At 42.7% G+C, this 6,249-nt stretch overlaps 1 long non-coding RNA gene across 2 annotated transcripts in view; it reads right to left on the bottom strand.

The window, feature by feature from the left end:
* The window catches only part of LOC109968973 (uncharacterized), a 31,702-nt gene that overhangs the window by 7,310 nt on the left and 18,143 nt on the right, over positions 1–6,249 (bottom strand). The window contains exon 3 of one of the 2 annotated variants that reach the window (XR_002276212.1): positions 514–647. The exons of the other annotated variant lie outside the window; for it this stretch is intronic. This is a non-coding gene — a long non-coding RNA (uncharacterized LOC109968973). Of the gene's footprint in view, positions 1–513; positions 648–6,249 lie in introns of those variants that run through there. 2 annotated transcript variants of the gene reach the window in all.

Raw genomic sequence — 6,249 nt, 5'->3', positions numbered from 1 at the left:
TTTTTTAATAAATCTGCAAAAATGTCAAAAATTCTGTGTTTTTCTGTCAATATGGGGTGCTGTGTGTACATTAATGAGGAAAAAATGAACTTAAATGATTTTAGCATATGGCTGCAATATAACAAAGAGTGAAAAATTTAAGGGGGTCTGAATACTTTCCGTACCCACTGTAAGTCTTGTTGTTGTGTCCTCTTCTTAGTGGTTTAATGGTATCTGCCTGGAAGATTAGTGGCACCAGCGGCTTAGCTCTTATAAAATAATTTATTTTTCTGCATTTCCTTTAGCCAGTTTTCTTAAAATGTCAAAATGTGCATCACATATGGAGGGAAACCCATCTCATTTGTTAATAACAGCAAATAAAACTAAAGATACTGAATTGTATTTGAATACAAACATGTTTTTCTAAAACAGACAATTTGTGCAGTTCTCAGAAACAAACCATATAGATATTGTACTAAACTATTGAAGTCCTCAGAGCAGGTTGAAATCCCTGCACTATCATACAGGCGTTTTCACTAAGTTCAGGTTAAAGTTCAGTTGAACCTCTGTTCAGGTTAAGGTAAAACAATAGATGCAACAAACAGATGGATGGTGGTGAAGCCCAGGTTGCAGTCACACACACAGTCAGGGAGACTGAGTAAAAACACCTGTGTGGATGAAAAATGGCTATGTCAGTAATGTGCCAGGATACAGAGCATTTACTGTTACATTTGTCAAGACTCTGTCATGAACGAACTCTATGATGGAGATGGTTGGTCCGTGGTGTTAGATGGTTTCAAAACTTCTACTGACTGATGTAAAACTGTATATCAGTCATGATGGTGTACTAGACTTAAAATGCAGTCCAATTTAAAGCCACTGCAACCTACAACCTCATTAATAAACATACAAGTAAATTTATGACAATGTTTGCCAGTTGTTACCTTTGTAAAGACCTAATAGAAAGTATTTACTCTGGTAATCATTTGCTTGTCTTCTTGTCTTGTCCGTGTATCCTTGTGTCTTGTATCCTGTCTGCTAATAACATCAGGGCTGACACAGCACCATGACAAGCTGCAGCTCGGCTACCTCATGGGCCGACAAACGGGAAGTGATGTATGCGACTGAATTTATATTTTAAAAGCTGCATAAAAAGGTCAGAGGTCTGATTTGGAGGTTGCTGTTCAGTAGACATGCAAATGAGAGGAAAGCACACACACACTGAAAAAGTCATACAGTAAATACCCCTTGCTTACGTGAAAACACACTCTCACACGGCCTGTGTGAACACACACCGTCCAGATGTCCACCTTATCTCCCTGCTCCTTGGCTGCATCTTGACACACTAACCATGTACAAATATGGAAAGAGCAAAGCACTGTCAACACCATCATGGACCAGAGCACCACCATGCTCCATCCTGCACACACACACAGCTTTCTCTTTCTGACTAAAGTGTCCAGACACTTTCACTCTCACAGCCATCTCACACACAGTCAGAGAGATCCAGACCTGCCCAGTCTGAGGCCCCTCCTCCCTGGGAAGGGGTGAGAGGACAGCAGGCCGTCACTGTTAGCGTTACATACCACTCAGAGCGTGCTCAGATAAGACAAGCAGAGGAGCCGAGTCCTTCAAAAGACCACAACCAGATCCTGACTGAGCTGCTGACAAAACTGTTCAAAATTCTACAGAACCTTTCTGAAAACCTTGCATCATATAATTGGCATATTTCCGCCTGCAAGTTGAATGGCTGCTGGCACACATGTTATGGTCAGAACCATCTTTTGAGCTTTGTTGATGCATAAAGGGCTGTTATGTTATGATAATTTCAAAACATCTGCCAAACTGACATCATAGTGCTGTGATTCACCACCTGGCATGTCCCAAAACTGCTATCACAGCACTTTGCCGGATCCATTTCACACTCTGTCACAAACAACGAAAGTGGTCAGTTGTGTTATTGCACAGTCTATATAGGCCCAATTAGGTATATGCTGTTAGCCACGACATTGCCTGAACTCCCTCTGGTATTCCATTGCATGTATCTCTTGGATGTTTCTTGTGCTAGGCATCCTTTAAATATTGCAGCGTTTCCATTTAGCAAATATTTGTGTCTGCTGAAACACAAAGGTCCTGGTTCTGTCAGTTTCCCCTTAAGGATCATCTTTGATGGACATGATGGATGTTCATGCTGACCTGGAATGGCCTTGTGTTATCCTCAAAAGGTAAATAAAAACAAATATTTTATTCACTATTAAAACTGGGAAGCATTTTTCTATCACTCAGCTTATGACCTTATTTTGTCTTTGAGAGCAGCTCAGTCCTCATACACACTGCAGAGACCTATGGGGTAGGAGTCGGGGTGTTGGACAGTGTAAGGACCAGAAGGGTGGGATGATAAAGGAAGTTCACTAATTTAAGACATTCACTAATTGCAGCTCAGTAATGGGCTGTCGAGCTACTATTAGGATCTGTGAGATAGCTTATCTGTGACTACACTGACCTGAGACAGATAACACACACTCACATTCCTGCCTTGCATGAGTGGACTGTCAGACCACACTGACCATGTGCGGACCACTTTTCTAATCATTTGGAGAAACAAAAAAGAAATTCAAAATATTCATTTAAGGTTTTTCATAAATGCAAAACTGCTTTTGCCATTTTATTTATAAAAAAAAAACCAAGCTAAGCAGGGACTTGTAAACTCATTAGGATATGTCCTTTAACTCACACATAAACCAAGTCTTTAGAAATGCCCTCTTTCAGCTGCATACTGCCAACATCCTGTCTCAAAGTGATACTGAAAAACTGGTCCATGCATTTGTTACTTCCAGGCTGGACTACTGTAACTCTTTACCATCAGGATGTCCCAATAATTCCCTAAAAAGCCTCCAGTTAATCCAAAATGCTGCAGCCAGAGTACTGACAGGAACTAGCAAGAGAGATCATATCTCTCCCATATTAGCTTGTCTCCACTGGCTCCCTGTAAAATTCAGAATAGAATTTAAAATCCTTCTCCTAACATATAAAGCTCTTAATGACAAGGCTCCATCATATCCTAAAGACCTCATAGAGCCTTATCATCCCAACAGAGCACTTCGCTCTGAGTAATCTGAAGCCTTAATCATCACTAAACTTCTCTTGAATCTAACAATGCTGGATTTTGCTTTGAAGAAAGCCATGACTGGCCAGCTAGCTGCAACACTGCAACATAACAGAACAAAAGTTTGTTTCTGATGAGCAGTCACCGGCCACATCAAGCTGCCCAGTGTTTGATTGTTTGTTGCTTTTCTTTACTCTCTCCTCTATCCACTCACCCCAACCAGTGGAGGCAGAAGGCTGCCCACCAAGAGCCGGGGTCTGTCAGAGGTTTCTTCCATTAAAGGAAATATTTCCTCCCCACTGTTGCCAAGTGCTGCTCAAGGGGGATTTGTTGGGTTTTTTTCTATAATACTGTAAAGTTCAGATCTCACTATGTAAAGTGCTCCGAGATGATTTCTGTTGTAATTTGGTGCTGATATGAATTCATCTACCTAGCCTCCATAACCGGTTGTGGCCCCGTCAGTGGTGAACACATACTGGGACATGAATAGGCCTCTATCAAGGCTTTTTTGACATCTGGATCTTTTACATATATCATTTTTGACATTTTAACATCTTGCTCATCATGTTCTAAAAAATTATCATGTATCGTTGAACTCTTTTAGCAATTCTTAATGTGACTGTTCTGAATATTTCTAATGCAGTGTTGTTACTCTATTAGCACTAGAAAAGCAAAAGGCAAAATTTTCACCAAAACTATTAAAGTACATCACTGATAACTGTATGAGGCCGTGGCAGCAGGCTAATGCAGCTAAAGATTGGCTATAGATGATCAACTTAAAAGAAGCCAGGGCTCAGTGATCGGAGGTCAAAATCAAATACTTTCCCCAGCTCAGAAGAAGGCACTGCAGACTGAATAATGGAGTGGTAACAAAGTGGCCTTTCAGTCTAAATATCAGGCTCTTAAATCTGTCTCTGTGGTGATCCAGCGTGTGCAGCTCTGGGGTTTTATCAGAGTCCTGGAGGGTGCTATGCAGGGGGGTCACCAGGTCACAATGGGAGGTCTGAGGGTTCAGGGACAGGCTGTCTGTCTGTGAGCTAATCCTCGAGCACATACTCACCCTTAGACCTGACCTCTCTACCACCATCAACTCCATAGACTGGACCAGAAATCAAGTGTGTGCTTATGTCTGTTTGCATAAATCTGTCTTTGGTGTCTGTACATGTGTTTACTACATCTGAGCCTTAAAACATATATTTTACTGTGTGCATGCAACAGTGTCCATCATCCATCATGACTGCAGTCACCATACCACAAGCTGCTGCTACAGACAGGGCGGCAGGGCAGAAGTCAAAGGTCACAAAGAAACAGAAGCCCTGGGTCACATCTATCTATCATCACTCATCATTCGGCACCTCCTTTTTCAGAGCAGTGCGGAGGAATCATCAGCAAAGTATGGCAGAGCTATCAACTTGTAATTTCTGTGATTTGTTTGCATCTACATTTTGCACAGCCTGATCAGAAAAATGAACCCATGTCCTGGCCTGAAACCCAAAAGTTGGCCTCAGAAAAATATAAGTTTCTGTTTTTCTTATGAATAAGCCATAATCAGGCGCCGATACACACAATACCTGTTAGTATGACAAACTGTTGGCACGGCAAACTGTTGGTTTGTAATAAAAAAAAAATAAAAAAAATACACAGAATGCTACCCGATTTACTCTTTCACTCCATTCTCAACACAGCTACTACTTTGTTAAAATTTTGAACATATGAGTAGACATTTGCTGTAGAAATGATTTTCATCTGAAGCATTAATCATCACAACTTCTCTCAACTCTAACAATGCTGGATTTTGTTTTGAAGAAAGCCATGGCTGGCTGCTAGCTGCATCGCTGCGACTCAAAAGAACAAAAATCTGACAAAGCTCTAGTCAAACAAGTTGAGGTCTGCAAGGGAAAGATGGGTACTAAGCATGTTTTATATTTGAACCCACACTAACAGACATAATGTCAGCCTGTCAGCTGGTTCACCAGTTGGACCCTGACTGAGATATCTCAGCAGCTACTGTATCGACTGCCATGACATTTGGTACTGACATTAATGTTGTTCTCAGAATGAATTGGAAGAACCTTTGTGATTTCTTACCTTTTAACAGTGTTTAGCAGTCGAGAGCCACTAAACCTTGAATCCAAGTCAAGTCTTGAGTCACCAAAGAACAGTCCGACTCGAGTCCACATTACCCAAGACCGAGTCATCAAGGTGTACACTAAACACAATTAATACAGCTCTTTCCATTTAAATAAGGAGTTTACTTCCTGTGTGTGCCACAATAGTCAAACAAATGCACTCATAAGGGCACTCACACACACACACACACACACACACACACAACTTAGAAGAGAACAGTGTGGATTATTTTACAGCATGGTGTGGGCAAACAGGTTAGAAAGGATCAGAAAGGCACCAAACCCAGATGGCATGACCCCCTCCTGCCTGAAAGCCTGTGCTGATCAGCTGGCCCCCATCTTCACACTCATCTTCAACAGGTCACTGGAGCTGTGTGAAGTCCCCTCCTGCTTCAAACGCTCCACCATCATCCCAGTCCCCAAGAAAACCTCCATCAGTGGACTGAACGACTACAGACCTGTTGCCCTGACATCTGTAGTTATGAAGTCCTTTGAAAGATTGGTGTTGGCCCACCTGAAGGACATTGCTGAGCCCTGCAGTTTGCCTACCGGGCAAACAGGCCAGTGGACGATGCAGTGAACATGACACTGCATTACATCCTGCAGCACCTTGACTCCCCAGGGACCTATGCACGGGCCCTCTTTGTGGACTTCAGCTCAGTGTTCAACACCATCATCCCGAACATCCTCCACTCCAAACTGACCCAGCTCACTGTGCCTGCCCCCACCTGTCAGTGGATTACTAGCTTTCTGACAGACAGGAAGCAGCAGATGAGGCTGGGGAAAACCACATCCAGCACCCGGACAATAAACACAGGCACCCCCCAGGGATGTATGCTCTTCCCTTCTGTTGTTTTCACTCTACATCAATGACTGCATCGCGAAGGACCTCTCTGTCAAGCTCCTAAAGTTTGCTGATGATACAAGGGTCATTGGTCTCATCCGAGACACTGACAAGTCAGCCTACAGACAGGAGGTTAAGCAGCTGGTCCTGTGGTGTAGCCGCAACAACCTGGAGCTGAACCCACCACACAC

This window comes from Monopterus albus, unplaced genomic scaffold (assembly GCF_001952655.1).
Source record: "Monopterus albus unplaced genomic scaffold, M_albus_1.0 scaffold166.1, whole genome shotgun sequence".
NCBI lineage: Eukaryota > Metazoa > Chordata > Actinopteri > Synbranchiformes > Synbranchidae > Monopterus > Monopterus albus.
The sequence above is the reverse complement of the archived record's forward strand: the minus strand, read 5'-3'. Positions and strand labels throughout refer to the sequence as shown.